This window comes from Sardina pilchardus, chromosome 21, assembly GCF_963854185.1.
Source record: "Sardina pilchardus chromosome 21, fSarPil1.1, whole genome shotgun sequence".
NCBI classification, from domain to species: domain Eukaryota; kingdom Metazoa; phylum Chordata; class Actinopteri; order Clupeiformes; family Clupeidae; genus Sardina; species Sardina pilchardus.
Genome location: NC_085014.1, coordinates 21460749 through 21479154, shown reverse-complemented (window position 1 = coordinate 21479154; position 18406 = coordinate 21460749). Strand labels below are relative to the sequence as shown.

General features: G+C 40.1%; 1 long non-coding RNA gene across 2 annotated transcripts; it reads left to right on the top strand.

The window, feature by feature from the left end:
- The first annotated feature begins 1465 nt into the window (after nt 1-1465).
- Nucleotides 1466-3401, top strand: LOC134069044 (uncharacterized). 2 transcript variants are annotated; one of them, XR_009936757.1, is made up of 6 exons: nt 1466-1481; nt 1735-1930; nt 2049-2139; nt 2341-2409; nt 2544-2628; nt 2907-3401. It is a non-coding gene; the product is annotated as an uncharacterized LOC134069044 (long non-coding RNA). The 2 variants fall into 2 exon arrangements; XR_009936756.1 differs by having other exon boundaries at nt 2049-2157; nt 2907-3400.
- Nucleotides 3402-18406: the final 15005 nt, after the last annotated feature.

Below are 18406 nucleotides of genomic sequence, written 5' to 3'. Positions count from 1 at the left end.
GTTAGCTCACCGTCAATCTGTTTAAAAGGCAACAAACTTTTCTGTTGAAAGTTAGCATTCGCCCCCACCATCTAACTGCTAGCTAGTGCTACCTTAATTTGAATTTCGTGGGGAATATAATAGGCCAGTCAATCTAGCTCAATAAAGGGCCAAAAATGAAACTAATTGCAAAAGTAATAGTAATGTTTCATACTTTTTATTGATCCTTATACCCTCCTGCATCACATAAAAAAATCTACCCATTTATATTTAATGGAACATACGTTTCTTCAAGGTCAAAGGTAGCAATTTCCAATGCATTTTGCCATTGGGATTTAATGGGTAAAATTTTAAACTATAGATATCAACTTGAAACTTTCTCAGTTGTTTACTCACATGAAGGCAAAGATTTTTTGTATTGCAAGTTTTCTGAAATGTGATGTTTAGATATGCAAATGAGACCAGTTTTACTTAAATATGCAATAATTTGCATATATTTCTAGAAAACTAATAGGTACAGTAGGTACAGTCAGCTTCAAAATAATTGCTGCATTTTGCTTATATGTTGGATACCAAAAGCCTATGCAAAGGGAATATTAGATAACACTTCATATCACCTCAAAAATGAGGAAATCAAGTCAAGTCAAAATCAATGCGTTTCAATGGAAGTACAGTAAAGAACAAATGATTGTCAATGATATGGTATGATGGAAGTATCTCAATGCATGCCAAGTCACATAAGGAAGATATTGACCTTTAGACAACATATCAAGTGACTTGGGATGCATTGAGATACTTCCATCATACCATATCATTGACAATCATTTGTTCTATAATGTACTTCCATTGAAACGCATTGATTTTGACTTGACTTGACATCCTCATTTCTGAGGTGATATGAAGTGATATCTAATATTCCCATTGTATTTTGGCTTTTGGTATCCAATATATAAGCAAAATGCAGCAATTATTTTGACGCTGACTGTACCTATTGTTCAGATTTAGTGTTCTAGAAATATATGCAAATTATTGCATATTTAAGTAAAACTGGTCTCATTTGCATATCTAAGCATCACATTTCAGAAAACTTGCAATACAAAAATTGTTGCCATAATGTGAGTAAACAACTGTGAAAGTTTCAAGTTGATATCTTTAGTTTAACATTTTACCCATTTCACCTGTAGTAAATCCCAATGGCAAAATGCATTGGAAATTGCTGCCTTTAACCTTGAAAAAAAACTATGTTCCACTAAATATAAATAGGTAGATTTTTAATATGTTAATTAGATATACCTAGGGATCACAAAAAACTTGGAATGATTACTATTGCAATTAGTTATGGGTCAAACGCTAGATTGACTGGCCTATAACCGCTGGTCAGGTTTTAGCTTGCCGTTTGGCGTTTTCTTTAATGTGTCAACGTCCTTATTTTTTTTTTCCATAAAGGCTATCAAGGAAACAAGTGGTGTACTGGATGAAGTTTGGTGGACTCTTCTGATCAGGTAAGGAAAGGTCCTAAATTAATGAATATCCACAATTACATTTTGATATATTTTCCTTTTTTTCAAGTCAATGAATCAACAATTCCAAGAGGTGAAACAATGCATTTTCGACATCAACCAGTAAATTTAGACGTGTATATTAGAACATTTTTCACGATTAAATGATCTATAAAACATTTGGCCACTGTATTATTATTTCAGATGATCATGTTTTGACTTAACTCTTGTTTTGTCTGTGTCATGGTGATTGTAGGTGCTGCAGGTCTTCCAGCTACTGTTTGGAGAAGATATTTCCTCTCAATTTATGGAAGTAGGGAATTTTTCTGAAGGCAGAAATCAAGGATTCAAGAACCCAAGTTGGACTCTTGATTCCACTGAGACCACTGTGTGCATTTTGAAATGTTCCAAATGTGTGTCACGTCCATACGGAAGAAGTTCCAAGCCCACAAGTGAGTTCACTCACCAGATAGACACACATACGCATATAACACTAATATGTGTGCATGTATTTGTGTCTGTAACGGTTAGTTTATCCCCTCCTTTCATGTGTCTGTTATGACTTTGTAGTGGGCTCTATGAACTGTCCAGGGCAAAGTCGGTCTACCCTGATGACACTCCCTGTTCCTTGATGGTAACCATGGCTGCTGCCCTCAACGTGGTGGGTGTGGACTATAGGGTATGTTATTGAGCATGCTCTAATTTGTTTGTCATAAGTGCTATGCAATACATTAATCCAGAAAGTAAGCATGATTATTGCAGTTACTTAAAAGTAGTCTTGAATTTGCGATTAGCCATGTTTTACTAATTCAGTTTGTTGTACAGCATGCATCATTTTGTTTATTCTTATTTTTATTGACAGAGCCCTCAGAAATAAACTGATATCAATAATTAATATGGATGGTGATTGTGGCAAGGGTGCCTCCATAAGGTAATTATCGTTTATATTTGTACATCTGATAGACTTACCTTGCTTATTTTTTTTAATTCTATAATTTTACAGATTAATCAACAATAACTAATTGTAAGGCAATCCTTTTTTTTATTATTCTTTTTTTTTTAAAGGTGCCATCCAGAAGCCCCAGCCTGGAGCCAGTGGCTGCTATTGCAAGACTCATGGGGGATGATCTGCAGGCAAAGCTACGATTAGGTATGATAACACACAGACATACTACTGCGCAGAAGTGTTGGGTCACTTTCAAATGGCCTCTCTATTAAACTAAATAAATAAATACCGAACATATCTAAGTGCACTCCCAAACTTTCTAATACAAGTATATGTTGTTCACATCTGCATTACTTATAACTATTGTGCCTGACTGCTTGTGTGGGTTTGCTTTTATGTGTCACACACAAGCAGAGTAGTTTGCATTGATTATATTCATGGACAGGGTCAATTGTAATGTATGCTTCCTTTCTCTTTCACAGACACTTGACATTTACTGCGAAAGGTACCATCAGAGCACCTCTCCCTACCCTGCAGGATATCTATACCAGAAAAGTACAACAACGGCCCAAAACTATTTCCAAAAGACATTTCACACCCTGACCATGGACTGTTTAAACCACTGAGGTCAAGCAGACGTCTCTGTTCCCACATGGCTAAAACAGAAAGGAAACAAGGAGTCTTTTCTCAATATGCTGCTCCATCGCTCCACCCCTGAAACATCAGTTTCGATCTTGAACACATGAGGATGTTGCCTCAAGTTTGCCTGCAGACAGTCAATATAGACAGGTGTGTTGTTTTGATTTGATGTTTAGATTGCCATGCATACAGTATCTTTACAATAATGATGGAACAAATTCTCATTTGGTTTTACCTACATTGGGATTAAAGGAACACTTAACCGTTTTTTCATATTAAACTACATTATTCCCTTAACTAAGACGAGTTGATACATACCTCTCACGTTTCAATGCGTGCACTCACTGGCTCTGGCGCGCGGCGCAACTTTGATAGCACTAAGCTAGCCCAATGCATTCATTAGGATCCAAACAGAGATAAAGTTGGAAGCGACCAAACACCTCCATGTTTTCCCTATTAAAATACAGTTACACGAGTAGTCATACAACCAAGTATGGTGAGACGAAATAAAACGTGGTGCATTTGTAAGCAGGTTAGAGGGATAACTATATTGTGTGGCGCAATAACATTGGGAGCACTTAGACTCTGCGCAGTAATATCCTCACTCCAAAGTGAAACTGAAAGTGCAGGATATTATTGCGCCACACAATATAGTTATCCCTCTTACCTGCTTACAAATGCACCACGTTTTATTTTGTCTCACCATACTTGGTCGTGCGACTACTCGTGTAACTGTATTTTGATAGGGAAAACATGGAGGTGTTTTGTCGCTTCTAACTTCATCTCTGTTTGGATCCTAATGAATGCATTGGGCTAGCTAAATGCTATCAAAGATGCGCCGCGCGCCAGAGCCAGTGAGTGCACGCATTGAAACGTGAGAGGTATGTATCAACTCATCTTAATTAAGGGAGTAATATCGTTTAATTTAAAAAAAACGGTGAAGTGTTCCTTGAAATAATTTTGATTCTAAGGACTCTCAGGGAACAAGGAGACGATGGCCCATGGGAGCCATGCAGTTTATTTATTTCAGTTAGCCTATTGGCTGGTTTCATTCTCATTGAGCTCAATGCAATTCAAACCAGCTAATAGGCTAACTGAAATAAAACCATGCCAATCTCTTGGTATGGTGAAGGGTGTGTGTTGATGTGGGGTGATTTTTAATTCCAGAGTCCAAGGGGACATAGTGTCCTGGATACATGAAATAACTGGCATTTTAAAAATAAAACAAATACAAATCTGCTAACCTCTATGGAAATTTAACACATAGGTTAACATAGGCATTCCAATACTTATATCCCCTGTATTTTAAGGAACAATTTATTTATTTACGATACATTATTAATTCACAAAGAAAATGTATGTCCTTAAAGGTTGAATATTTCCTCATTTTTTCCATTTAAAGCATTAAGAGCAATTTCCAAAAGATGATTTTATATTGTCAACTTTAGCTTGTGTTCCAATACATTTGGGCTTGACTGTATGTCATTATTTATTAGTTAAATGTTTATGATTGCTTTTTGTAATGTCTGCACCTTAAAGTGTCAAAGTGTCAATGTAGTATATAGTTCATGAAATAAAAGTTTTAAATGCTACGGAATGGTCTATTTTTCTGATCCCCAAACTGATTTCTCAATTGTAACTCCTCCTTCTCAATAGTGTCTCATAGCAATGTCTCCTCATTTGCTCTATTATTTCTCCAAAGGAGAAACAAGTTATAAATGAGACTACACTCAAACATATCGGAGATCTCCACTAGGTCTCCCCTATTTCTCCAAAGGAGAAACAAGTTATAAATGAGACTACACTCAAACATATAGGAGATCTCCACTAGGTCTCCCCTATTTCTCCTGTGTCTCAAACGAATATCTCTTTTGTGGCTCCTTCTTGTCTCATTAATATATGTCTCACCTATTTCTCCTAAGGCCATTTTAGGAGAAAGAACTGAGACAAAAATGATACTTCAATGATCCTAAAATGATCCTTAAATGAGAATCTCAATTTTGGCTCCTGAGCAACAGAAGAGATACAAATGAGAAACAATTTTTTCCTCTGGGAGCTTGCTATGTGTTTTCAATTGGTTATAATGGGTCAACAAGCTTACAAGCTAACAAGCTAACCTTCAATGATAGTGTGTCCTGAACACATTTGTTTAGCATATCAATAAACCGTATCAAAATAAGCCATTAAAAGTGGTCAAGAAACCTTTATTCACATTTAATATTTCCAGTTACGACCCCCGGAGCCACCGCCATTGATTTGTTTTTTTTGTTACTCCCACCTCGGTGTACAGTGTACAACGTGGTGATAATTTCGCCCGGAGTGAGTGAGTCTTCCTAAAGACCTGATAAATCAACTCAGATTCAGTGGATGGGCGGGGGGCGGGGGACATAGCATGATTGACAGTGACAGTACAACCTTGAAGTACCAAAGTCCAAAGTTTGAAGTAAAGGCGTTCGAAATAAATGGTGGCGCACGGAATTGCATGAGGCTGAAATTTTAAGTCTCATTCAAAATGAGAACAACAGGGAAATGTAAATGTAATGTATGACTTCAAATTAATTCAACTTCTTATTCAATTGATTTAAAGTGTAATGTAATTCAAAATTCAAATGACATTGATTTAAACTTTAAATTAGATTACATTTAATAATCGTTGATATATTTAAATTTGATACTTGGTGATATGACTTACATGACATTTTACTTTGTAATTTACTTTATATTTAATTATTAGAGGGGATGCATCCCCTCTATTGAAATCCGGTCGCTTCTTATTATTATTATTATTCTTTTTACCTTTTTGTGCGCGCTATTCAGCCCGAACCGCTTAACGTACAAACTTGGTTGAAACACCGTTCTGTAGATCTTCCAAATATCTACTAGACAATCTATTTGACATTTTTGAGAAGTTTATACTTTTTGAGATATTTGTAATTAAAAGTGTATTTTTCCCCCATAGACTTTAATGGAGAATGTGATGTCATAATGAGCCAGAACTCTAAGTTCCCAGTCTAGTTAGAACACTGCCCTGTGAATCCAACTGTCACTTTTAATCAAAGATTCTAGAACAGAAAGATTCTAGAACAGAGTTCCACTTTAGAATGTTTGGCTTTAAGCATCTCTCTCTCTCCCTGAACTGCACATCCTATTGAAGTGTTTCCTGTGTGTCAAAATAAAAGTCTATCCAACAGATTGCATCCCCTCGTGTAATTCCTCGGGAATTGCATTTCTAGTTGTTACTTTGACTCTTCATAGTTGTTGTCCTCAGGTGGGCCCAGCACCGGAGGCACGATCCAGTCCTTCCAAACACTGCTGGCACGTCCGGAAAGGCGCTGTGGGTCCCGAAGCTAGCGTGTAGCCAGCTAGCGAGTAGTGTCAACAACCGCTGTATAAACCAGCACCGGTTTCCAACACAATTCTGTCTGCCGGACACTAGCCCACTTAGACTAGAGACAAGTAACCAGCAAACACGGGTTGCTGAAAGTCACAGGCACTAGCAGAGTAGCTAGCCAAAAAAAACAGGACTTCGCTAGTCGGGACTCTGCACTGGACTGAACTGCACGAGCCGTCACATAACTGAGGTAAAGCTATCGAATGTTCAGATTCCCCCAGTTTCGCGGGCATAATTAAACAACAAGAATGTATTGGCTGGTTATACAATTCAAATAAAAGCAAAACAAATAAAGACATCTGATTGGATTACAGACAAAGCACTCCATAGTAAGCATGTAAACACAAAGCATTGTGGCCAATGTATTAATGTAAAATAAAACTTAGTTTTACAGGTGTTTACATAAGTGCTCCCAATTGTTATCCCGCCAGACAATATGCACCACATTTTATTTTGTCTTACCATACTTGGCCATGTGACTACTCGTGTAACTGGATTTTAATAGGGAAAACATGGACGTGTTTGGTTGCTTCTAACTTCATCTCTGTTTGGATCCTAATGAATGAACTGGGCTAGCTAGGTGCTATCAAAGTTCCGCCGCGCACCAGAACCAGTGAGTGAACTCGTCTAAGTTAAAGGGATATTCCGCCATTTTTGGAAATACGCTCATTTTCCACCTCCCCTCGAGCAAAACAATCGATATTTACCTTGTTCCCGTTCATCCAGCCATTCTGTGAGTCTGGCGATACAACTTTTAGCTTCAGCCTAGCATAGATCATTGAATCGGATTAGACCATTAGCTTCTCGCCTGCTAGCTTCATTTTTAAAAGTGATTAAGATTTCTGGTAATTTTCCCATTTAAAACGTGTCTCCTCTCAAGTTAGAAAGTGCAATAAGACCAACTGAAAATGAAACCTGGCGTTTTTCTAGACTGATTTGACATGGAACTACACTCTCATCTGGCGTAATAATCAAGGCAACTTGCAAACGTACCAAAGGCGCAGTGATATCGTACGCAGCATCTGAAAATAGTCCCCATAGACAACAAGCAGTAGTAGTGCCAGTAGTTTGCAAGTTGCCTTGATTATTACGCCAGATGAGAGTGTAGTTCCATGTCAAATCAGCCTAGAAAAACGCCAGGTTTCATTTTCAGTTGGTCTTATTGCACTTTCTAACTTGAGAGGAGACACGTTTTAAATGGGAAAATTACCAGAAATTTTAGTCACTTTTAAACATGAAGCTAGCAGGCGAGAAGCTAATGGTCTAATCCGATTCAATGATCTATGCTAGGCTGAAGCTAAAAGTTGTATCGCCAGACTCACAGAATGGCTGGATGAACGGGAACAAGGTAAATATCGATTGTTTTGCTCGAGGGGAGGTGGAAAATGAGCGTATTTCCAAAAATGGCGGAATATCCCTTTAAGGGAATAACATTGTTCATATATTAATATTCATTACATTTTTAGATATTACAATAAACCTATATTCTGGTTGAATCCCAGCAAGCAAATAACGTTAGCCGCTGGTTCTCCTGTGGTTAGTTTATCAGTAACCTTCTAATACCCTGGAGAGAACGTTAGCTCCAGGTTATCAAAGTTCCCCGAACGTTATTACAACTAAAGAAAAAAACGTTCTGGTTGCATTTCTCTTTTCACACAACGTTGCTACTTAGTTGTTTTTTGGTATCTTATTTGTATAACCATATCGGTATTCTCTGGTTATGTGCGTGGGGTTGATTATTGTTGATGAAAATCGCCCCAGAGTTTCTATGAGTTTCCAATTGAACACGGCCAGCAGCCACACTGCAAAGTCGGAATAATTTGTTGCAAAATCGACATATAGCCCTATTCTATTCTTCCCGCCTCTGTTGGATTGATATTCGGCCGACCAGAGCCAGCCTGTCAGCTAAAGGGGCCAGCGCGAGAAGAAGTTTAGAAACTTCCATCTCGGGTCCGTGAAAAAAACAGCCAGTTCTGGGGTGTTGGTGTTTTAGCAGACTCAACCTCGCTAACTTTAAGACATTTGGATAACACAGAGATAAAGTTACTCACGTAGGCTACTGACTGTATGGTATCGATCACATTCTTCACATCGTTCTCCATGCACATGTTCCGTTAAGTCCAACAGGCTTTTAAAAAACACTGTACAGGGTAAACCGGGTGGAAGAGCTAGCTAGCCATAGTCCCAGGAAGGCACACAACGATTTCATGCTAACTAATCTGACGAATAGTGTTGGATTAATCCATAATCGATTAGAGTGGCACCTGAAATGCATTCATGTTTTTAAAGCTTTATTTGTTATGAAAATATGATGATGAGGACTCCAATGAATTCTTTCTCAAACGTTGAGACTGCATCTTAAATAGCACAATGTTCCCGGGGGAGAATTGTTTAATATTAACACGTAGTCCAAGTTATAGCCTATGGTGCTGTTCACTCAGCCTATCCCACAATTCCCAGTCCCAATTTAAAACAAAATAAACCAAAATCCATCATAATTCTGAACCGAGGACTTTTAATGGCATACGATGCAATAAAAACAGCCAGTTTTGAATGTTGAAACAGTGTGTTAGGCTAGCGCCTGCTCTGCTTATGTTTTGATCTGACTAATCGTTTAGCCTATTATAGGAAAAGACACCGTAGACAAGAAAGTATTAGACCTAACCGCATTTAAATACTTAGCTGACACAAATTCATATTAACGAGCGGTATTCGTCGCAGTTCAGCAAACAGCTAATGGTAAGTGAATTAACATGTGTGTAGTATATTGTCATTGCCTTAGTCATCAGAGACGTTCGCTCTCCCAGGTTGCAGACGGCGAGTGTACAGCGGAGCCATGCCTGGATGTCACGATAATTCTACATATTTTTTCCCCCTTTACACTTTGTTGCTGGGAGGTTAGGGGAACGTTAATGCAACCAAATATAGTAAAGTTCCCTAAAGGGTAGGAGAACGTTCTGCTAACCAAAATAAACAACCAGAAACAAACGTTGTATTTTCGTCAAGAAAACTTTCCTGGGGAACCTTGTGGCAACTTTCGCAACTTTTAGGCAACGTTTTCCTAACCAGGAAAAAAACGTTCTAAAAACGTTCTCCTAACCAGAAATTGTTAGCTGGGTGGCTTATCATATTTTTGTAACAACAGAGAGCAATGTAAACCGCGTGGTAATTACCTTTATGTTGGGATAACTTGTGTTGTGCTCCTTTACTCACACAAGAGCTGGCAGTAAGTGTGATTGTCTACTATCTAACCAACTAGCTAACAGGCTAACGTTGTCGAAGGGTGTCACGTCACTTGAAGTTGTAGTCCATTTATGAAATGAAACGAGCAATTACGTTTTTTTAAAATAAGGCGAAATAGGGTCTGCTATTTTCAGTTAGTAGATTATTACAGTATACAGACTGAAAAATATTTTTGGTGGATAAGATCGCTGGTATAGCTGCGTAGTATTTATTTGAAAAGTCGGTCTATGGGACTTAACATTGGAGCTGCTCTTCGATAGGAACGCAACCACTTGGGGCGCTGGTTTTCACTTTCCCTCCCTATTGGTTTTTAATGTTCACGTCATTTGCATGAGCCACTACTGAAAAGACTTCCGTTAATATCAAACATGTTTGATATTGTCGTAACGGCAAAACTAGAAAAAGACTGACTCCGACGGACTTAAAACCGTTAAGATTGGCACCTTACAGTACACTAAATGATTTAGATGACGGGAGCGCACCGAGATTCTAGTAGTCGCCGAATGTTAAAACAGACTAGCCTGATAAACCAGCCTAAATGGATTGGATGTCTAATTTAGTCTGGCTCCGATGAATGGATACAACGGAACATTGTTGATGAGCACAACCCGTTGTCTTTCAAACCGTGTCTGTGCCTATAGGCCAACGCTCCCTCAAAACCCCGCCCCAGAGCCCTCTGCCCCGCCCGCGTTGATTCAAAACACATCTCTGCGTTGTGATTGGTTTAGTTGCCATCTGCCAGATTCAGGGCAGTGTTTTCAAAATGTACAGTGGTCCGAGGCCAGACCCAAATGCAGTCAAAACATTTTGCCGTCCAGCAGTTGGCGCTGGTTTTCCAGGCTAAAAACAGACCAAAATCGTGCAATGTAAGCCAGCCTTTAGAAAATATACACAAATTTGGGTTCATTAGGTTGGGTGAATCCAGATGAACCAATCAGTCAGTAAAGGAGCACATTGTTTCCTAATCACCAAACAACCCAGTACTGTCTATCTTGTTTGGAATTGAGTAAACAATTAAAATTTGATAACAGGTTGAGTTAAACCAAAGATTGTTAAGGCGGACCAAGATACTCCAGCAGAAGCCACTTATTTAACCCCCTCTGGTTAGATGGCAACCGTTGGCTCCTATGTCAGAGACCGATTAAGCAATTTAGTTTGTTTGAAGAACTCTTGTGTTCACGTGACTGAAACATTGCAATGACAGATATACCCTAAACAGGTTTAAATGTTCCAGAACATTTGAAGATATCCAGCCCATGTGCACCAATGCAGGGACAGACAGTGTAGCTTGTACTTCAGGCAGTCCTCGCCAACAAGTTCCAACTTGCAACGCAGAGGCCATAGACTTATGGCACTCTGTTCTGCATAAAAGGTAATTTTAAAAAGCGTAGTACACAGCGTCGTACACAGCATGACCAATGATGAGCCAGCATATTGGTTGCCAAGAGTCTTGACCATGGAGCGGGAGGAGCTGGTGGAGGTGATGGCCAGAAAATTTGTCTAGATGGACACAGAGAACATGGATTTTTTCACATTTAATTTGTCAAATTATGAAGATCATGAGACCTTTATGGCCCATGTCAGGGACTGACTTGATTTGAGGCCTCTGACATCATTTTAAAAAATGCGGCTCTCCCCCACCCCCACCACACAACTGAGGTACGGACGCTGGGGCAAAGCGCCTCTCACACCCTCCACCCCCCTTCCACTAAACTGAGGTACGGACACTTCCACACCCCTGATCTAATGGCTGCACTGTAGTTGGTTGAGCCAAATTTTCTCTTGAGGTAGTATCGCTGGACCTCTTCTAGGCTTCGTCTGATATTGCGTAGCCTCATTTGAATGAATCCCGTATGTGACAAAGGGTCTTAGAAATGTTCCTATTATTTTTTTTTACTTTATCCTGACAGTCGCCAACAATATGTATATTCTAGAAGAATGGCGATGACTACTGCTCTTGTGGGATTTCATTATATCCTCTTATACAAACAAGAAATCCTAAGTATTTCTCCTGCAGTGCAGCTAAAAAACTGAAAATACTGACTAAACTAAACCTCCATAGATCAGAGAGAGTATACCTTCACCAATTTTAAATCAATACTTATAAATCCTTCACCATCTCCACAGACCATCACTTTCAGCGACGGGAAGAGTTGTGAATGGTTTTGCCAAAAGCAGTTTCTCTGGTCCAGAGGGATAACTGTAAAGCAAATCAAATTATTTCCATCACCACTGGACATCATTTACACATTTCATGTGCAGATGATCCAATTTAGTTTTTACATTGACTTGAATACACGTTGATAAAAATAACAAAGGGGAAACTAGTATACATCACAACAATGAATATCTATAACTTACAATCCATGTTTCTCGGCTAGGTCACTGACACTTATGTAGCTTTCTTCTGGTACTGATGGATAGTGTTCCTGTCTCCTCATATTCTTTTTGGATGTCTTGAGCCTTTTTTCAAAAAGATATTTGAGCCGATCAGCAGTCAGATCTTTCTATGAGACACAAGAACAAACGTGTCTCTCAAAATAAGTCGGTTAGAATGGGGAGTTATGCGGTCATTAAAAGATAACCAGTCAAACCTCAAACCGTAGGAAAAAATGTCACCGCCATTTGAATAACAAAACTCCAGTTTTCATGATATTGATTAAGACTCTATTCTACTCATGTCAAACAATGCCACTATTGTGCACGGGGAATGCTATTGATTCATAATTCAAGTTAACGTTACAAAAATAGCCATCATATGAGATCCCTCAAAATATTCACATTTTCACTGTCAGTATGTGGTGCTACACACTCCACCAACTCCAAATGGATCACAGTGGATACCCATACTTGGATCTGTCATAATCCTTAAGATCTACACTACTATCACAGTCAATGTAGTCTTTGAAGTCACTGTTGTAGTGTAGAAATCGCTGTAATTCCACTGGGTGTGAAAACTCTGTGTGACAGGCTTGTAAAAGCTGTGAAGCACTGCAAACGGATGATTTTTGCATTTTTCAGTGCCATCTAAGTATACTGAAACAAGCACTTTGACAGGTCCAGGGTCCTGCAGCTGGCTAGGGTAATTGGGGGTCATCCTTATATTCCCCGGTCGCAATACATACCGGGGGACATAGGACCCTTTTTGGGAAAAGCGGGGACCCTTTTTGAAATTGACCAAAAAAAGGGTTCTATGTTCCCCGGTCCCATACAAAGTGTGGAAACGAAATCCATCCATTACTTTGTGAGTTATCTTGGTAACAAACAGACAGACAAACGCTGGTCCCCGATGAAAACACATCCTTGACGGAGGTAAATAATATCACTTATGCTATAATATATACACACACTAGGGCCTTTGCCCAAAAATCATATTTGTAGCTGTAGCTGTTTGTAACTGTATTTTAATAGGGAAAACATGGAGGTGTTTGTTCGCTTCTAACTTCATCTCTGTTTGGATCTTAATGAATGAACTGGGCCAGGTAAGTCCTATCAAAATTGCGCCGCGCGCCAAAGCAAGTGAGTGGACACATTGAAACGTGAGAGTATAACTCCTTTTAGTTAATGTAGTTTAATATGAAAAAACGGTGAAGGGTTCATTTAAAACATTGCCTACTGCTGAAGACCTGGAGGAAGCGTTTTGTGTAGGTTAATTGATAGTGGTGTGGTGGTGGTGGGGAAGGCAGTGTTGTTTGGTCAGTGTATACACGTTGGGGTGCTTCCAAAGCCTGAACTACCTTGCTTACCGACCCATTGTATACAGTTTTTTTTTCAACGCAAGGCAACTCCTCACACAATTTCTGCCAATTGTAATAACCACAGCTTAATTAAACGTGCGTGAGCAAGTGGTGTAGGCAAGTCAGTGAGCTACCTGGCTAATTGAGTAGCCTACACGTGAAGGTGGCTGACTAGCAGTTAGTTGTCAATTTGGTCAGTAGGCTAGGCTAATCCCACGACGGAATTTCCCAATCAAATAAAAGCATGTGTCCTATTAATCTCTGTGCCTGCGAGAAGACTTATGGTACTATTTCTACACTGACAGCAGTTCGGGTTTGCTGGCACCAAGGGGGCAGGAATATTATCGGAAGCAGTGTTGCCAGATTGGGCAGGTGCCTGCCAATTGGGCTTCTATTAACATCGTTCGGCGGGGGGAGATAAGCAGTAGGCGGGTAAATAACATTTTGAGTTCAATGGCTCTATGAGAAAAATGTCATCGGGCGTTTTTTTTGCTGAAGACGGCGGGGTGATTGGGTGGAAATCAGTCAACCCAATCTGGCAACACTGCCCGGAAGTAGAAACATGGATTGAGCTGGTGATCAACGCTAACGTTACCTACAGGAGATGACCTTCCTAATAAACTCACATCACGAGTCTCAACTGTAAGAGGCGTGAAAATCACTCAAAATTTTAACAACATTTACAAGCAGACACATTTACATGAAATAATCGTAACAGGTTTGAATATTAGGGGCTCAAATTATTATTCAAATCACAAAGCTCGGGGTCAATGCTGGTTGCATTTAGCTATTCACTTCAGCGTTGCAGTTTTCAGACGGCTGACGGAGTTTGGACGGCTCAACTTTTTTTTGACGCCCGTGAAGGTCATGAAGTCACGCTCACGCCCAGAACGCTTTTGACGCAGGTAACGCCGACTCTCTATAGAAAATGAGTGATTTCCGGTGCTCTTGACGCTTTTGACGATCTTGGTCTGAACGCCTTCACGGGCGTCAAAAAAAATTGAGCCTCAGTTAACTTTATGGTAATGAGCTATGGTTCGGCGTCAACTAATCAGAATGTCACACTCGCAGGATTGCTGCTTGTGGTTTGTCCGAATGTTTTACGTCATGGCTTTAGGGATGGGAATCGAAAACCGGTTCTCGTTCAGAACCGGTTCCCCATGTTTAGATTCCTTGGAATCGCTTGGCAGTTTTGCAAACGATTCCCTTATCGATTCCAATGGGCACGAAGGACGTTGCCACGCAGGTTGCGTAGCTTACGCAAGATACGCAACGTCCGTGGCGTCGTCGAGTTCAGCGCAGCTGACTGCCATGGATGCAGCACAAATGGGTTTACACCCGAAAGGATGACAACAGGGCAAGTACAAAGCAAAGTGGATATTTCTTCAACAGGAGGAAATACTACCAATGTGCAGAAACATTTCCGTAGGCTACAGTGAGTTCTATGACTTTGTAAGTAGGCTACACCGAACCAAAAGAAGAAATCAATGGTTGCGCAATGACATGTAGCCTATCGATGCATGACAAACACACAAAACTTCATAAGGCTAATGCAGAAAAGTATACACCAGCGTTCAATGCCCATTGCCCAATCAGTCTCAAAGTTAGTTTAAATAAGGTTATTAAAGTTAAGTACATTTGACGTTAGAGCACAAATGCAGTCCAAAACTGCACTCGGAGGGCGCAAACCTCCGCCAGCACCTCTGCAAAAGGGTTTAGCAGTAGCTAAACTTCATAATGATTATGATAAATGATATAGCCTAATAATAATAATAATAGCCTAATAAGTAATAGGCTAAAGGCTTACATTTAAAGAATCAAAGAAAGAAAGCTGAATAGCCGTCTTGGCAGAAACAGGCAAATTGCGCGGACTGGTGCAATAGCCATAAGTCCTCCTCTCTTGGTCTCTTTGTGTAGGCTAGGCCTATGTGCAAGGGCAATCAAGAAGCAACAGAACAAGAAAAAAGGTATTGTTTCGATCATGTGTCTTTACCTATTTGATGGAATGAGTAGGCTTTAGGCTAAGCCCGTGAACGCAAAGCAGATAAAACTTGCGGTCTTTATGCAACGTGTGTTGGCAGCCAAAATAATATTGCAAACGTTGCTTACAATCCTTAAATTATGACCCGAAATTATATTTAACTGAAATAAATAAGAGCTCTTCTTAATATTTTATATTGTTGATTAGTTGGTTTGATATTGTTGTCAATTAAAAGTCGTTGTACACCATGGGTTTCCAACACACTCGCTTGCCGCCCCGTTCTGAGGCTGAAGCAGGAGACGACATTTAAACACAATTGGAGGCATTCAAGCCAACGTATTTAATTAAAAGTAGGCTAAATAATGCATAGGCTACCTAAATACTCAACATAGGCTACTTGGCTAATGCCTACTGAATAAGGTTTCCATAAGCCTACAGCACCCACATTCAATGAATGAATGAAAGCGGCGCTCTGTCTCGTAATAAACAGCAGGTGGAAATACCGACACTGTTTCAACTACATGAAACGCAATCGTGATGCATCAAATACCCCCGAGCTTTCAGTGGTCATCAGTCACAACATTTAGCAATATAAGCAAACTGTCCAAAATTAATTAAATCCCAAACCAAATTGAAAATCTTTCGATTTTGATAGCCTACCGGTATGCCTATGTCTCACAACGAAACACGCAGACGGCCTGTCTCCAGTGCACGTCTGCCCCAAATAAAGTCCTCTGCTTTGTGCAGCCTAAGCAAATAAAAATAATCTAGCCATAATTTGAGGATATATGGTATAGTTTAGCATAGACCTTTGAAACTATAAAGGTTTGGTTTAGCATAGTACCTAGGCTACTTTTAAACAAACACTTTTTTTCTGTTTCACCGTTCATGTGCCATTTGCCTAGTTGTAGCACCTGCTATTTAACCGTTAACATTAAATGAACGCAACCATCTCATGCATTTAATTTAGAAGATGACTGTGACAAGGGGCAGACTGGCTCAGAGGCTGGCAGTACATGTCTTAAGCCTACCTTACACTGACAAGATTTGGGAAAGATTCTTGAAAGATTGTAGTCTTTTAACTAATGCCCCTCATTCAGACTTTACTCAAAAGACTACAGTCTTTCAAGAATCTTTCCCAAATCTTGTCAGTGTAAGGTAGGCTTTAGTCTACCTCTAGCCTCTCTTTTCACTTCTGAACTGAACTAAAGTTGATGCTACTTGATCGATTTGTTATTTTCTCCAAATGAGAGAATCGATAAGAGAATCGATAAAGAACCGAATCGTTTCGCAGAATCGAAAATGGAATCGGAATCGGAAAAATCTTATCAATTCCCATCCCTACATGGCTTTGACGCTTTCGGCGCCGAACTGGGATGAGCGTCGAGCTATGAGCTTCACCAGCGACTTTGGCGCTTTTGACGGTCTTGGTCTGAACGCACAGTTAGTGCTAACCAAAGACCCTTATAGACCCCTTCACAACGGTATCCGGGTTTGCATGACGTCACTGGCAGCAGAAAAGTTAGGCGGCTATTGAAAAGCACTAGTAATGCGGCTAAAATTAGTCTGTAATTAACCTTTGCTGAAATGGCTAACGATATAAAACAGTATTTACATACACTCAGTGTACAGGATTGGGAGGATTATTTGAAAAAACCTACATTATCAGGTGGGACCATTCTGACAAATCCCTTTTCCAAGTGAATGGAAAGAAGACGTAGCAGGATTGCCCTCCTTTGAATGGGCAGATATTTATAATTACGTTATTGGAGACCAAGTGCACGCTGAATGGGTCACTACCTACCAACGCGTATTCACGGACGGATCTGAGGTCTACCTCATTCATGAATCTGAAAGAGGACGACGCCTCCAAGGTCCAATGTCTCCGGACATATGCATTCCGGAACATAGTAATAAAACATGGGCGTGCGTTTTTCAATGGTAACACCGCTGCCTTCAGGTCCAACGACCTGGATATCAGTGTTGGGCTTCTTTTATATCGTTCGGCGGGGAGAAATAAGCTGTAGGCGGGTAAATAACATTTTGAGTTCAATGGTTCTCTATGAGAAAAACGTCATCGGGCATTTTTTTGCTGAAGACAGCGGGGTGATTGGGCGGAAATCAGTCAACCCAATCTGGCAACACTGCTGGAGATTGATGATGATTTAATTTGGGGCAGCCGTGGTGTACTGGTTAGGGCTTCAGGCTTGTAACCGGAGGGTTGCCGGTACGATCCCTGACCAGTCCACCACGGCTAAAGTGCCCTTGAGCAAGGCACCTAACCCCTCACTGCTCTGGGTTAGTGTGTGATTTACCTCACTGTGTGTGTGCTGTGTGTGTTCACTAATTTGGTTAAATCTATCTATTAAAGCAAGGAACGTCTGTCTGTGTGTCACTCTGTCTGTCTGTCTGTCTGTTCCACGCATAACTCTCGAACCGCTCATCCGACTGACCTAAAATTTGACACAGGTCTTGCTAATGTCATGCGTGAGTGCAGTGCAAAGTTTGGTCGTTTTTGGACAAAAAATGACAAAGATATCGTTAAATTAAGCAAACTGAAATTCTACCGCTCTATAGCCACTCCCCTTCTCACTGTAACTTAGGCTACTCCAGCATAGAAAAAAACAACATAGGAAAAAAAAAAAAAGCCAAGCCGTCGGGCACTCATGTTGGTAAGCATGGCCGTACTCTACATCAACAACCGCGGTTGATGATTCGTTGATTATGGATAAAAGTTGATCTTGGATAAGCGTGGTGATCTTGGATAAGCGTGGTGAATCCGACACACATGCACCCATGTTGGTAAGCAGGCTGTAACATAGGAAACGTAACGTTGCATGGCTAGGCTACTATGCATCAACAACCGCGGTTGATGAGGGAAATAGACTTTAGCCTGCTCTACGAACGGTTGTCACGTTGCAACTTTGAATAGAACACAACACTCAATGCATCCAACATGTCAAAACACTCACGTTTGGGAATGACTGTCCC